Source organism: Dendropsophus ebraccatus, chromosome 1 (assembly GCF_027789765.1).
Source record: "Dendropsophus ebraccatus isolate aDenEbr1 chromosome 1, aDenEbr1.pat, whole genome shotgun sequence".
Taxonomy (NCBI): Eukaryota; Metazoa; Chordata; class Amphibia; order Anura; family Hylidae; genus Dendropsophus; species Dendropsophus ebraccatus.
This window is the reverse complement of record NC_091454.1, coordinates 158,164,742-158,179,885: the sequence shown is the minus strand read 5'-3', so window position 1 is coordinate 158,179,885 and position 15,144 is coordinate 158,164,742. Positions and strand designations below refer to the sequence as shown.

Sequence of the window (15,144 nt, the reverse complement as noted above, 5' to 3'; positions counted from 1 at the left end):
ATAAAAACTAGAGATCATGGCAGAAAAAATGACACCCCATACAGCCCCATAGGTGAAAAAATAAAACCGTTATAAGTGTCACAATAGGGCCATTTCATTAATAATTAATTGCAAAAAAAAAAGGATTTTATTAAAAAATATATATATAACATTAGAGAATCTGTGTAAACCTGCATATGGTTGTGTTCGGGCTGACCTATAGAATGACGGTATCATGTCGCTTTAACCATATAGTGTATTACGTAGACACAGGAACCCCCCAAACGTTACCATATTGCATTCTTTTTTACGATTTCACCTATTTATATCTTCATAAATAATATATTTGGGTTTCCGTCATACATGTTATGGTAAAATGAAAGACGCCATTACAAAGTACAACTATTCCTGTAACAAACAAGCCATTACATGGCTTTGTAGATAGAAAACTGAAAGTGCTGGAGCTCTTAGAAGGGGAGGGGGGAAAAACGAAAACACTAAGATCAAAATTTGCGCGGTCCACTGGGTCATTTTGGGCCTCGTCCTCAAAGGGTTAAACATGTCATAGCCCCTCCCCCAATAAAAGTGTAAATCACCTCCCCTTCCCATTTTATAAATAAAACACATAAAAATATTAAAATTATATAACATGTTATATGTCTCAACAAGCATAATTGTCCAAGCTATTAAAATAAAACAATATTATTCCCGCACGGTGAACAATGTGAACAAAAAGCGGTAAAAAAACACCAGAATTGTTGATTTTTTATTACATTTTATGTATAAAAAAAATAATAAAAGTGATCAATACATCCTATTTACACAAATACTAATAAAAACTAGAGATCGTGGCCCCATACAGACCCGTAGGTGAAAAAAGAAAAATAGGGCCATTTTAAATATACCTATTTGCAAAAAAAAAGTTTTATTGTTAATAAAAATACATTAATAAAAAAATAACACTATTAAAACTGACCTAAAGAATAAAGATATCATGTCAGTTTTACTATAGCGTACATTACGTAAAAACGGAAGCCCCCCAAAATGTGCAGAATTGCATTTTTATCCCAATTTCCCCCCATTAATTATATTTTGGGGGTTTCGTAATTATTTTTATGGTAGATTGAAAGGCGCCATTACAAAGTACACAAGCCCTCACATGGCCATGTAGATGGAGAAATAAAAGAGTTATAGCTCTTAGAAGCGAGGAGGAAAAAACAAAAATGCAAAAATGAAAATTGGCACGGTCCTTAAGGCCATTTTAGGCTCTGTCCTTAAGGGGTTAAGCATGATGATCAAATAGCAAGGAGGTGGGCATTCAGACCACCTGTGAGACTGACAACCCTAGGGCATGCCTCTTTTACACTCACACTGTCAGCAAAACTAGCAGAAGTCCGCGGCAGAACTGTCCGCTGCGGAATGCAGTTAGCCTCCCTCTCATAAGGGGAGTCTATGGGAGGCGCGCGCTCCTGCTCTGTCCGTGCTGAAGAATGAACATGTTCATTCTTCAGTGCGGAGAGACGCTGTGAGAACAGCAGCGCGTGCCTCTCATAGACTCACATTATGAGAGGGAGGCTAACGGCATTCCGCCGCGGAATTTTGCTCAGTGTGAACCCGGCCCAACAGCTTTTTTTGCAATCTGTGGTACAGGGGTGGCTGTTCAATGACAACATTGGGGATGACAGAGTGGCTTAAACTTTTAGAAACAAAGGGGGTGATTTATCAAACATGGTGTAAAGTGAAACTGGCTCAGTTGCCCCTAGCAACCCTTTAGACAGGCTTGGTATTTGTTTCCACTAACAACAAGCAAAAATGTAAATGTAGCTATGACAATAGAGTGCATATTACTACACGTAAATGCTATATATTAAATTTATACAAATACACATATATTTTATTTATTTATTCCAGCAAGTAGCTATACTTGCACAGCAGAAACCAATTTCCAAGTCTGGTAATGCCTCTTACTCTCTGATCCAATAGCCCATCACTAGTGTATTCTATCTTTAAGCCCATTAGACAGTGAAAAGTAAACCACATTCAACTGCAAACATTACAAGAATATAGAAAGAAGAGCAATGATCACAAATGATAAATGCAATACAACCAATTTCATGTTTTATAAAAACAACTGTCTTGTAGCCCCTGGCTTTGTGTTTCAAGAAAGAATGACACAAGAAACATTTATTTCATTCCACACAATAATTCAGCACAATCAAAGAGAGCACGGCAAGGGCAATACCATCTCCCAGCTGCTGATTACATCAAAGCTTTGCAGCAAAAATTCAATTTTATGATGTTAATCTTAGCCTGCCACTCAGAAATTTTCTCTCAGGGATATGATTTTTCTCGGGATTTCATTTTAAGAATGATTTTCTTCTTCTGCAATCAATAAAGATATGTTTTCATCAAAAGACTCTATCTTGGCAAAATTCAATTGGCCATTTCAATCCCTTTTGGTGACACAGTATTAATTAAAATGGTTTACGTTGAATCTAAAGGGGGATATTGGGTAGTGGAGCACACAATCACTTCATGCAAGAACAAACTCTACAAGGTCTCTTTAGCAGCATATATGGACTGGGTGGTTGTAGAGCACTTGTCAGGCTCCATCCTGCACTCCGGAAAGATACCAACTATTTCCTATTAATAATCCTACCAATGGTCTTTCTGCCTAAAGATATGCACCCAAAGCTGCTGGTCGTCTTTCACCATCCATTTCCCCTAACATGAATTCACAGAAGTCTAAGGGCCCTATTACACAGAGCCATAATAGGCCACATCATACCGATTCGGACGATTATCGCTCTGTGGAATAGAGACAACGATCAGTCAATGAAACGATCATCGGTTAATTGTTTCTTTAGGTCCAGACCTAAAATCATCAGGCGTCGGGCATGCATCAATACGTGTAATAGCGATGCGAGGCCAACGGCTAACGATTGAATAAACTGTCCATAATTACCTGTCCATGCTCCTGGTCTTCTCCTGCCCTCTGCTTGCTTTCAGGTTCCACACCCTGCAGCTTCTCTGAACTGACAGCCCGCCCAATTACTGACCAGGACTGCCGCGACCAGTGATTGGCTGAGCGGCCAAGCGGTCAGATTAGAGAAGCTGCAGCGTGCGGTCCAGGGAAGAGAGTAGGAGGAGACCAGGAGCGTGGACAGGTAATGTATGAACAGCTTAGGGCAAGGGATACAGATGTCTGTGAAGCCTTTGCTAAACGGTAATAGAGCCGTGTAATAGGCTCAGTAAACGAGCGCCAATTGAGCAGATCAGCTTTCATTTACATTATTGAGGATCACTGATCCAAGGACCAGGGGCAGAAATACCAAAGGTGCAATCGGTGTAGACGCACAGGGTCTGGGAAGTAATGGAGACCACTGCCACATTAAAAGCAACAAGAATTTCTTTTACTGTATATTAGATTGCATGTAAGGGCTAGTGAACCTAATTGCTCACAACTGCTGGTGGATTGAGTGATCTGTGATGTCCAAGTGATTATTAGTAAAATAAAGCTTCCTGCTGCATAGCTTCTATAGCCAGCACTATAAAATTACATGGCTCTGGGTCTTGTGCTGAAGATGTATAAGATGGAGATGTATCGGGATGGATGCTCCATCTCCTAATGCATAATTATACTCCACACAGAGAATGGACGTTCAGATTAGGGATGGTCCGAAACTGGTTCGGGTCGGGTTCGTACGAACCCGAACTCTCGGCAATGATTCCCGCTGAGATTTGCAGGGAATTTTTTCAAGATTCAGGCTGGGTTCACACGACGTATATTTCAGTCAGTATTGTGGTCCTCATATTGCAACCAAAACCAGGAGTGGATTAAAAACACAGAAAGGCTCTGTTCACACAATATTGAAATTGAGTGGATGGCCGACATATAACGGTAAATAACTGCCATTATTTCAATATAACAGCCGTTGTTTTAAAATATCAGCAAATATCGGTCATTAAATGGCGGCCATCCACTCAATTTCAACATTGTGTGAACAGAGCCTTTCTGTGTATTCAATCCACTCCTGGTTTTGGTTGCAATATGAGGACCACAATACTGACTGAAATATACGTAGTGTGAACCCAGCCTTACTTTGAAGAATCTGTCAAATTGTAAATACTAGCAAATAAGACTAAAACCACAGGTTACCTGTGTACAGAGTAAACAATATTATGTAACTCTTACAGTTTTGTCTGGACATTTCTGTTCTACCACAGTGAGACACCTTGTCAAGATTTTTTTTTCTTTTTTTGCATCGTCTGAGGTACAATACAATATACATACTATGTGGATAAATTCTGAAGCTGATTATACATGTCACATGTTTTCAGGTTGAGATCCAAGATTATGGATGGCTGGTGGGTGCACAATGCATATGGCAGCACATTTTCTTTCTGTGATAGAACACCTTGCACCCCTCTTATACATTATATGGAAGCTACAGTGCAGAAGCTTCAATCTACTGGCCTAGATAGACATACACTTTCTCTTTCAGTTGGGACAAGTGTATGCTACCACATGTAATCAGTAATATCACCATACAATGAAAACTAGTCAGGTACCACATTCATACAAAGGATCTGCAGCGTATTAACAAACTGCAAATCCTGACAAAGAGTATACCATTAGATGCAGTCATAGTATACAGTCACACAACCAGTGTGTCTTTGAAGTCATTTTTTAAATTTATTTCTAGGCCAGGCAGCCACGACAACTTCTGACAACTACAGTTTTCTGCTGATGTCTGGTGCTTCCTTTTTGCAGCCCATCCTTAAGGCCCTATTCCACAGACAGATTTATCCAACAGATTATTGAAGCCAAAGCCAGGAACAGACTATAAACAGTAAAGAAGTCATAAAGGAAAGACTGAGATTTCTCCTCTGTTCAAATCTATTATTGGCTTTGGCTTCAATGATCTGTCAGATGAATCTGGGTGTGTAATAGGGCCTTTATTCTCTATAGTTATGGTGCGTTTACACAGAGAGATTTATCTGACAGATTTTTTAAGCCAAAACCAGGAACAGACTGCAAAAAGGAAAGACTGAGATTTCTTCTCTTCTCAAATCCATTTCTGGCTTGGCTTCCAAAATCTGTCAGATAAATCATTCTGTGTAAACGCACCATATGGCTGGGTTCACACTACGTATATTTCAGTCAGTATATTTCAGTGGATTGGAGTGGATTAAAAACACAGAAAGGCTCTGTCCACACAATGTTGAAATTGAGTGGATGGCCGCCATATAACAGTAAATAAGGGCCATTATTTCAATATAACAGCCGTTGTTCTAAAATAACAGCAAATATTTGCCATTAAATGGCGGCCATCCACTCAATTTCAACATTGTGTGAACAGATCCTTTCTGTGTTTTTTAATCCACTCCTGGTTTTGGTTGCAATACTGACTGAAATATACTGACTGAAATATACATATACTGACTAAAATATACGTAGTGTGAACGCAGCCTAAGGCTAGGTTCACACTATGTAACTGTGCGGCTGTATTTTTTATGCGGCTGTAAATGTGTGGATGAAACTCCGGCCGTGGGAAAAAATAGACATGCGGCTCAAAACATACAGTCATTTACTTGGAAATCTGGTTCAACTAAAAATAACAAATAAAATCTTAAGAAAGTGATGCAAACACCTCTGGATGCATCTGGGAAAGCAGGGAACACAGTTTACATGAATTGCTATTACCGGGGTTTGCGATCCTCTGCAGTTTTCCGATGTCTCATGGTTAATCTATTAAAATAATAAAACACATTTTCTTTGTAATAAAGTCCCTTTTATTGTTCAATAATTAAATGTAAACGATTCCATCATTTTGCAATTAAATATACTGTTAAAATAAATAGATATATAAATAAATGTATATTTATATATATATTTATTTTTTGACAGTATATTTAATTGCACAATGATGGATTCGTTAGAATTAAATTATTGACCAACGCAACTGAATTTATTTCAACGAAATTGTGTTTTATTAATTAAATATTAATTAGTACAGGAAGCTCCATAAGCCGTTAATTCATATGCCGGCAATAGAGCTTTCTGTACTAATTATCACTTTACTTTAATGAAAACATCAAATGTTTCTTCTAATTATGTTATCACAATAGCATTATTAGAAGAAACATTTAGAATTGTATGTGCGCTCAGCTGATTGGCTGATCGGCTCAGCGCACATATAATGAGCCGGTCCGCAGTACAGTGACTTCATTGTGCTGCGGACCAGCGAAGAGGACACATCGGGGTGAGTATAGAGCTCTCCCCACCCCCTCCCCAGCACTGCACCCCTCCCAGCAAGGAAGGGGGGGTCAGTTAACCCCTTCCTTGCTGGGATGGGTGCAGTCTGACATCAGTCTGGCCCCCAAGGGGTTAAGGGGGATGCAATACATCCTCCCTTAACCCCTTGGGGGCCAGACTGTAAGCAGCGATCTGTAAAGATGCTGCATACTGTAAGGAGCACAACACCGCTCACAATGATGGGTGTTGTGCTCCTGTTTGTATGTTTTTTGTGTGTTTCTCCCTTTTTGTTTTTCAGATATCGGTATCCTGGGGATTACGTCGGATTCCGTGGACTACGTCGATGACCAGCGTTTTTTTAATGTTTTTTTTTTATAAAATGGTCAATGAGGGGTGTGGGGGTGTTTTTATTTGAATAAAAAAATTTTTTTACTTGTGTCTTGTCTTTATTTCTTTACTTTATAGACTTAGTAGTGGAAGCCGTCTAATAGACGGAATCCATTACTAAGTCGGGGCCTAGTGTTAGCCGGTATAAAATGCCTAACACTAACCCCCCATTATTACCCCAGTACCCAATGCCACCAGGGGTACTGGGAAGAGCCGGGTGCCAGTGGTCCCGGAGCGTCAAAATTGGCGCTCCTGGACCGGGCGGCAGCAGGCTGGTAAGATTTAGGCTGGGGAGGGCCTAAAACAATGGCTCTTCCCACCCTGGTGTTACCAGGCTGCTGTTGTTTGGTTTTTAACCCGGCTGGTTATAAAAATAGGGGGAACCCTATGCGTTTTTTTTTTATTATTTATTTATTTATTTATTTAAAAAAAAAACCGCATAGGGTCCCCCCTATTTTTATAACCAGCCGGGTTAAAAACCAAACGACAGAAGCCTGGTAACACCAGGGTGGGAAGAGCCATTGTTTTAGGCCCTCCCCAGCCTAAATCTTACCAGCCTGCTGCCGCCCGGTCCAGGAGCGCCAATTTTGACGCTCCGGGACCACTGGCACCCGGCTCTTCCCAGTACCCCTGGTGGCATTGGGTACTGGGGTAATAATAGGGGGTTAGTGTTAGCCATTTTATACCGGCTAACACTAGGCCCCAACTTAGTAATGGATTCCGTCTATTAGACGGCTTCCACTACTAAGTCTATAAAGTAAAGAAATAAAGACAAGACACAAGTAAAAAATTTTTTTTATTCAAATAAAAACACCCCCACACTCCTCATTGACCATTTTATAAAAAAAAAACATAAAAAAAACGCTGGTCATAGACGTAGTCCACGGAATCCAACGTAATCCCCAGGATACCGATATCTGAAAAACAAAAAGGGAGAAACACACAAAAAACACACAAACAGGAGCACAACACCCATCATTGTGAGCGGTGTTGTGCTCCTTACAGTATGCAGCATCTTTACAGATCGCTGCTTACAGTCTGGCCCCCAAGGGGTTAAGGGAGGATGTATTGCATCCCCCTTAACCCCTTGGGGGCCAGACTGATGTTAGACTGCACCCATCCCAGCAAGGAAGGGGTTAACTGACCCCCCCATCCTTGCTGGGAGGGGTGCAGTGCTGGGGAGGGGGTGGGGAGAGCTCTATACTCACCCCGATGTGTCCTCTTCGCTGGTCCGCAACACAATGAAGTCACTGTGCTGCGGACCGGCTCATTATATGTGCGCTGAGCCGATCAGCCAATCAGCTGAGCGCACATATAATTCTAAATGTTTCTTCTAATAATGCTATTGTGATAACATAATTAGAAGAAACATTTGATGTTTTCATTAAAGTAAAGTGATAATTAGTACAGAAAGCTCTATTGCCGGCATATGAATTAACGGCTAATGGAGCTTCCTGTACTAATTAATATTTAATTAATAAAACACAATTTTGTTGAAATAAATTCAGTTTCGTTGGTCAATAATTTAATTCTAACGAATCCATCATTGTGCAATTAAATATACTGTCAAAAAATAAATATATATATATAAATATACATTTATTTATATATCTATTTATTTTAACAGTATATTTAATTGCAAAATGATGGATTCGTTAGAATTAAATTATTGATTAACGAAAGGGACTTTATTACAAAGAGAATGTGTTTTATTAATTTAATATATTAACTATTAGAGGCATCGGCATTCGGCATCATTGCCGGCTATTTTTGAAGTACTCCGTACGGACCGCCTGTCAATCCTCGGCCGCATCTCCAGCCGCAAACAATGGTCTTGTTCATTTTTTACGGGTCCGTTTACGATAGGGCCGTAGATTCATACATAGTGTGCACTGTGCAGCCGTATATCCTATACTTTCCAGCGTACGCATGAACCACCAAAAATACCGCCGCACAATTACAGCCGCAAATACAGCAGCACAGTTACATAGTCTGAACCTGGCCTAAGGGTACAAACACACACACCATATACGCAGCAGATACACAGCAAATACGCAGCAGATTTGATGGTGCAGATTTGATGCTGTGTTCAGTTATTTAGATCTAATCTGCTGCGTATTTGTTGCGTATTTGCTACGTATCGCAGCAGTAAATACGCTGCGTATACGGTGTGTGCGTTTATACCCTAACAGTAATAAATTAAGACCCTAGACCAGATCCCTAAAATAAATTTGCACACCATACTAGACTTCTAAATTAGTACAGACCTTAGCGCCAACCTCCAAATAAATTCTGCAAAAAAATAATTTAGCCCCCAGAGCAAACCAATATACATATGTCCTCTAACTGGGGATGATGCAACACATAGGTGTATCACTGCTCACTAAATGGTGACAGTGTGCCAGGACCACCAACCAAAGAGAATCCCAGAAACAAGGATGACATATTATTTTGAACCTAATAGATAATGGTTTATTAAAAAAAAAAAGGAGTGGGGTGAGGTAATTGCCTCCTCCCTATGCCCTAGAATACATGTATCAAGCTACAAAGGAACAAATACTGTGTATGAGCCAGGTCAGCATTCTTGGGAATTACATTTTTGCCCAATTTATGAAATTAGTATTTATGCAAGACTGTGAAAAAAAAATTGAAAACTCATGGGGGCAATTTTCTTTTTGTAGATCATTTTGTCAATGTTATGTAAAAACTCAGAAATTGTTCATGCACACACATATATCACACTAAAATCACAATGAAGTCGTAAGCAATGCCATCTTCTAAAATAATACAGTAATCTAAAAAGTATAGTAGTTACATGTATGTTACATTATGTATTTTTGTTCTTCATTCTATTTTATACAACTATTTTGTTAAATGCACTTAGAGGACATACCTTATGCGTTGTATCAGCGCTCTGTCCTCATCATCTGTGCTTCCTGAAGTTGTCGCAGAAGAGGAAAACCTGATGTTCGAGCTTGCACTGTTTTGGGTTAGACTAGAATAAGAGCAGTCATGTTGTCAGGCTAAACATGAGCCACATCAGACACACAACAGAGACACACGGATGGCCAACATTAACTCTTCATTTATGGTAGGAGCTGTCCTCAGACAGAATTCATAACAATTATTTCCATAGGATTCCTAGTTATCACTACTAAGATCTGAGACTCCCTTATGAATTATATGTCCTCACTGTTTACTAGCAGTAGGGGCCACTGCCAGAGAGTAATATGGCTGGACTGCAATGCTTTTGAGGAGCTCAGAATGTGTCCTTCCCTATAGAAATGAAGAAATAGTGGCTGTACCGATACACATCTGGATACACATCTACAGTATTAGCATAAACACTTTTTTAGACCTAGGGATCTTCCTTAATGGCCCAGATTTATTAAAACTATGTACAATTTTTGAGTAGTCAATCTTAAAATGTGCTAGATTTATCAATGAGGCGCAGGCAGTTTGATATATCTGTTACATTTAAACACTGTCTACTCGTAGTTCACACTGACTGTTTGAATTAAAGGGATTGTCCAGCGAAAATCTTTTTCTTTCAAATCAACTGGTGTCAGAAAGTTATATTGATTTGTAATTTACTTCTATTTAAAAAATCTCAAGTTCTCCCATACTTATCAGCTGCTGTATGTCCTGCAGGAAATGTTGTTTTCTTTACAGACTGACACAGTGCTCTCTGCTGCCATTCCTGTCCGAGACAGGAACTGTCCAGAGCTGGAGAGATGGCAGCAGGGAGCACTGTGTTCCACTTTTTCAACAGAAACCTGGCACAGACATTTTAGAAAATCTGTGTCAAAGGTTTTCAGATGACCCTCTGAACATAAGCCCCATGTGTGCGACTTGCAGCACCTCATTAAAGGCACATTAGATACATTTCTTTGGGACTACCACAGTCCTCTTTGTTTACATATGCTTTTACATTACAGCATCAACCTGAAGGTACGAGTTCAGTGTAAACATACAGTGAGAAAGAAATGTGTTTACTGTAAACATTGCAGACACTACTAATCTATTGCCTGCTTGTAGGCCAAGCGTTACACAAGGCACTGTGACACGGAGGTCTTTATCTGCAGCTTTCTTCTTATTTGATGATGGTTGGCTGTGGAAACATGTTTAGTCCAGATCAAGTTCTGAATTGAACAGGCTACTGTATTTATTAAAATGGGGTATAAATGTTTCTTTGTCTTTGAACTTTGTCTTGAATTATTTTTCCTGTCCGCTATAAATTGCAGTATATTCTTTACTCTGTTAGCTACTATTTGCAAAAATTCTTAAAGAGGCACTAAAATTAACCCCTTCGTGACTAGGTTTACTTTCACTTTTATTTTTTTTCTTCTCCTCCTAAAAGCTAAATATTACTATAAAATAAATAGCAAAATTGAAAAGAAATTATTTGTGCAGTGAAATTGAAGGAGAAAAAAATGCAGTATTTAGCAATTTAGCAAACTTTGGGACATTTTGTTCTTGCACCATGCAAGTTAGAGTAACAATAACATGTTATCTGTATTCTGTGGGTCAGTGGGATTACAGTCATACCCAATTTATATGGCTTTTGTTTAATTTCGTACTTTTAAAAAATGTTAACTTTTTTTAAAATTAATTTTCTTAAAATTTCTAAGCCCTAAAACTTTTTTCTCCCCCCCCCCCATCTATGGGGCTCTACTAGGGCTTTTTTTTGCGCCATAATCCACTTTTTTGCCACTCATTTAAAGATTGGTTCATGCCATCAAATAGGGCCCTTAGTCTCCAATGGTCTTTAGCCAGGCCTTAGGTAACCAATCCAATTGCTTAACTAGTTTTCTCTTTACAATGTGTCTGGAGAAGGCAGATGCACATTTTCATAACTTCCATTGATGGAAAGACATGGCTTCAAACAGGTCCATAATTCATTCTCATCATAGGGTTTATATCCCATCAAGACCCTATATGACATATTTAATATATCCCCTTTAAAATAATGAAGGTGTCTCCATCACAGTGGATCAAATCTTTGAATATTCACAACATGCTTGATTAAATATAGCACCACTTTTATCTAGTTCTCATTTTGGATGCATTTTCTTTACCTCCCCACATACATTCTTTTAATTCTTTATTAAACATTTCCATACTGCCCTGCCCACAATAGACTGCCCCAAATGTTGTGAAGAGGAAAGGAAACCATTCAAATCTTCCAGTACTTATCAGCTGCTGTATGTCCAGCAGGAACTGGTGTATTTTTTCCTTTCTTACACAGTGCTAAAATCTAATAACAATGCCAGGTATGACTAAGCAAAAAAAGCCTCCTTGCTTTCTCAAAGATACAAATAATAAAGTGGCCCTCTTAGCAAAAGCTTCAGTCCAGACTGGAGATGCCTACTGCTCCTTAAGGGTGCGTTCACACGTACAGGATCTTTACAAGATCTGCAGCAGATTTGATGGGCCAGAATTGATTTGCTTTGAATCAGCAGCTTCAATTCTGCACCATCAAATCTGCTGCAGATACTGTAGTGTGAACGCACTCTAAGGGTAGTTTAACACACACCGCATTGCTGCCGATTTTCTGCTGCGTATCCGCAGCAGATCCACAGCGGATTTGACTAAATGAATGAACACAGCATTGGATCCGCACTGTCAAATCTGCAGAGGACGAGTCAAGTGAGTCAAAATTTTGCTTATTTAATTTTTTCCCCTAGTACTATAGTAAATGGAACTACCCCTTTAAATAAAGAAGAATGACTTTGTACAGTTAGACTTGCTAGACTTTGGAGTGCTTTCAGCTATACTGGTTTGGGTCTTGCTCACTGCTGGAGTTGGGATTGCTGAAAAAGAATTAAGGTAAACTTTGTATGTGTACAGTATATTGCCATGTGAGAGCCATGCCCTTTTTATTCTTTATTCTGAGATTTCCATATCATAGGTTATGCTATTTGACTCGCCTTTTTCATTAAAGCGGTTATCCAGCCAAAATGGAGACAGGAACTTCCAGAGCAGTAGCAAATCCCCACAGAAAACCTCTCCTGCTCTGGACAGTTCCTGTCTCGGACAGGGGTGGCAGCAGAGAGCACTTGTCAGGCTGAAAAGTATACACCACTTCCTGCAGTACATACATCAACTGATAAGTACTGGAAGATTCGAGATTTTTAAAATAGAAGAAAATTACAAATCTATACTTTCTTAAAGCAATTCATTTGAAAGTAATAGATTTTTGCTGGATAACTCCTTTAATGGAGCATTCACACACAAGTCTAAGTCTAAGTCTAAACTCTGCCACTCACATACCAATCATTATTAGAATTATTCTACATCCTAGAGCCCAGTGGCCATTGCTTTCTATCATTTTGTGTGTATGCCTCAGTATCCTTAACAGTTCTAGAACCTGGTCAGATTTGTGTCCAATTAACAATGTTACTTTCCCCTATGACATTTTGTGTTGTCATAAATGTTTTAGAAACCATGGGCAGCCGTAGACCTGGAGCAATACAATTAGTCGCTAAAATCGTGCTTGACAGATGTCAGCACATTGAGAAATGAAGTAACATTAACTCAGATTACCTAAACCCCGGAGTGTCAAGTATTGAGAATTTATGATATTATCTTATGCATCATTGTGTAAAATATGGAGGATGCAATGCTACATTTCATGTCAGAGAAGCTATTATTTTCCAAAGATAAACTACGTGCTTGTAACACCTTCACACACACTTCCAGATATTTGGAAATTTGGAAGATTAAATCATTCTTCTGATTAGAGAAGGTGTCATGTAACAAATTAGTGAAGGACAAACAGAATGAGCGATGTGCCGTGTGCTTGTATTTAGGTAAAATTGAAGAACTATTTATTTATGGCACATTTTGATACGTTAGTGTGGCACAACCAGTAAATAACTTCCAGAGATTACACTAAACCAAGCGTAGCTGTCAAGGTGAAATATAGGAGTGCTTGAGGACAGGGAAGGCTGAAGTCATAAAATAGCCATAGAATTTATAGGTAGAGGAACATTAAGAAATTGGACATAATACTTATTAGCTGACTTATTTAAATATGTCTCCTTCAAGTAATTACAGGAATAATGGGTCAGGATCCTAGCGAGGAGGTTGAGAGGTAGAGAAATAAACCAAGGCTAAGCTCAATTTTGTATGGTTTGCTTTAACAAGCTTATGTAAGAGATATAATATATTTTATAGGAGATAAAATATAATTTCATAGAAAATAACGCAGATCCATCATGTGTGAAAATATAAACATATTCTGAAATTATATGCCCAGTCAGCAGGGTATATAATTTTTGAATTATGCCTTGGCTGCTGGAAAAAATAAGAAAAAAAGGTCATACTCACCTACCTGAGTTCTGTCCAGATTCCAGTGTGATGTCATCTGGACCTTTACCCTTCATTCTGGTCCCTCAGTCTGATTGGCTGAGCCGTTGGTGCATAGACCAGTCCATCACAGAAGTAGGAAACAGAGCAATGAGCAAGGGATAAGATGATAGCACTCCCAGAGTTTTTCATGGCTTCTGTTAACAATGAAAATGATAACACAATTATGTGCAGTATTTACCATACAATGGATCCCAATGGGCTCCAAGAATCCTTATTGATTAATAATGGGATCTGATAAGAAAGTTCTGTTGTGGTTGAATATTGTGTTATTCTTCATATGAAACTGATGTATCTGCTTATAGAGGCTCTGAATGAAGCCCTTGACACAGATGTGAAAAGATTACATGTAGTGTTGAGCGAGCTTGCTCGGTTGAGCACAGTGCTCGATTGAGAATCGATGTGCTTAATCAAACATCAGCCTGCTCTACTGGGCACCTTGTGGTGCTCAAGGTGGTGTTAAAATAGTCACACTACTATGTCAGTACAGTAGCATAAATAATTAAACAGTTTTGGGGCTACCATTCATCATGATGCCCGGAGCTCCGAAACTGTTAAAATACTAATTCTAATTTTTGTATATTGCGTTTAAGTTCATGCAAGGGTTAAAAAAGAAAAAGATAATATAACACAAAAATGCAACAGGTTTCAGCATGACACATAAAAACTACAGCAGTATGCAGTCAATTGTTGGCATACTGCTGGAGAGCTAATGTGTCTTGAAGTAACTTTTTTTTTTCGTTTTAATTTTTGCATATTTTGTTTACACATTCCTTCAAGGGATAAGTACACTTAAGGTCCTATTACACCAAAAGATGTCTGACAGACTTATCTTACAGATTTTTTCAACCAAAGCCAGGAATGGATTTGAATAGAGAAGAAATCTCAGTCTCATCTTTACGACCTGTTCTCTGCATATAGTCCGTTCCTGCCTTTGGCTGAAAAAATCTGTCAGATAATCTGTCAGACATCTTCTGGTGTATTAGGGTCCTTACTGTACAGCACTGTTGAAATGCGATGAGCTGGTAGCTTTCAAGAGCTGCCAGCCTACAGCACAATTAGCACGGCAGGCAACACAGCATACCACATTAACAGCATAATGTGCCACCAATGTGTTTTTGTGGCCCTTTCCTGCAATCAAGATGTGC

At 39.0% G+C, this 15,144-nt stretch overlaps 1 protein-coding gene across 1 annotated transcript in view; it reads right to left on the bottom strand.

The window, feature by feature from the left end:
- Positions 1 to 14,030, bottom strand: part of WDR72 (WD repeat domain 72) — a 227,685-nt gene extending 213,655 nt beyond the window's left edge. The window contains exons 1-2 of the mRNA XM_069982637.1: positions 13,958 to 14,030; positions 9,519 to 9,620 (exon numbers count right to left, since the gene is read on the bottom strand). The gene's annotated coding sequence lies outside the window, so the exon portion shown is untranslated. The remainder of the gene's footprint in view (positions 1 to 9,518; positions 9,621 to 13,957) is intronic.
- Positions 14,031 to 15,144: the final 1,114 nt, after the last annotated feature.